The sequence below is a fragment of the Tenrec ecaudatus genome, chromosome 5 (assembly GCF_050624435.1).
Source record: "Tenrec ecaudatus isolate mTenEca1 chromosome 5, mTenEca1.hap1, whole genome shotgun sequence".
In the NCBI taxonomy this organism is placed as follows: domain Eukaryota; kingdom Metazoa; phylum Chordata; class Mammalia; order Afrosoricida; family Tenrecidae; genus Tenrec; species Tenrec ecaudatus.
In genome coordinates, this window is record NC_134534.1 from 137,834,675 (window position 1) to 137,836,359 (window position 1,685).

The window sequence follows — 1,685 nt, forward strand, 5'->3', positions numbered from 1 at the left end:
CAACACTGACTGTATCCAATCTAGTCAAAGTTCACATTCCTGAAGTCCACACTGAAACTTAAGAAAGATGTTAGTACGACACAAATTGGCATTTTCTTGGCACTTACTTTGCTCAGAGCAAACTCTTTATTCCCGGGAAGGAAGTTGAGAGTTGAATAGCCCTGCTAGCTATTTCCATAGGGAGTCTCGGGACTCAGGCGGCAACATGATCTGAATCTTGAAATGTTTATCTTTTTCTACCATATTTCATGTCTAAGACTCTTTCTTGGGTCCCTCACACTTTATATCAACAGCCACATGTGCAACTTCACTTGTAGGTGTGTCTGTCTATAAAGAGAATCAAAAGAGACTGAGGAAGCATGCTTACATATTTGGAAAGCATGGCTTCTACCTCACATCCCTCATCTTGAGTTTGCTTTCTTTTCATCTGCTAATTCCCGCCACGCATGGCTGTTTCCACATGGGTGATCTCACCCAACAGCTGTCTTGGACTGGAAACTAAAATGCTTGTAGAATCGCAGTCTTTTGTCTTACCTACTTAAATCTGTCTCTTTTCCCAAATAGGAAAACAATAAAAGAAAGGCTGGCTTCCTTTTGGGAGAAATTATGCCTGTAACTGTAAATAAATCGTCTTACAACTTATTCTTCTGATGTCTTGTTGTGTTTGTCCCGATTCTAAATCTTCTTTCAGGAGTCGTTATCTGTGATTATACACACATGAGCTTTTACAGTTGGTATTTGGTAAAACAGGGAAATGTGCTCCAAAGAAAGCAAGTTTCTTTTTGAAAGTCACAGGTAGAAAATGGAAAGAAGTGCTGTTTTCCCTATCCAGTGCTCCAAGGTTGTACTGAATCAGGAATGTAATAATTCCTGGCATCTACATTTGTTGATTAGCATCTGTATTGGCTAACTGAAGAAGCAGAAATAGCTTTGCCTCTTCTCCATAATCAAGCTAATTATTTGCTGATACACCGTTGGTTATTTACCAATGTCCTTGGTCTCATTCTTATAAAAACACTAATGTTTCTATTGTCCTGAAAAATTGCTTCACTAAATCTTTCATTTCCAAGATTCCTACTTTTTGATAAGCCCTTCCATCTCTGGCATCTTCTTATCCTGGGTCCCCATTCTTATCAGGATCTCCTGCCCTCTGAATTAGAGTCTGAGTTCTTTTTTTGATCTTGCTTGACCGCCTCCTTAGCATGGGTCACACCTAATTCACTGACTCCCCTTTTCTCCAAAGTATACAATTTTCAGGACCTCTACTAGCTGGGTCTAATCTCTGCACTCACTTCAGATCTGTGTTTCTTGCATGCCCTGAGCTCAAGGCAAATTCATATTCCTGATAATAGATCATATAATCTTAAGCCTAGAAAAGGACTTTTGTGTGACTGATAGATCTAGTGATTCTTTCTCCACTTCCATCTCTCTCTCTCTCTCTCTCTCTCTCTCTCTCTCTCTCTCTCTCTATATATATATATATATATATATATATATATATATATATATATATACACACACACATATATAAGTTTCTTCAACAGACTTACAAGTTTGTGATCCTTCATATGTTAGTAATTGTTTGACTCAGTCTACTAAAAATTCTTTCACAGATATTGTAGGTTGAATCATAATAAATTACCATTTAATAAGTAAACAGTGATTAAAAATGGGTCATTTCATTT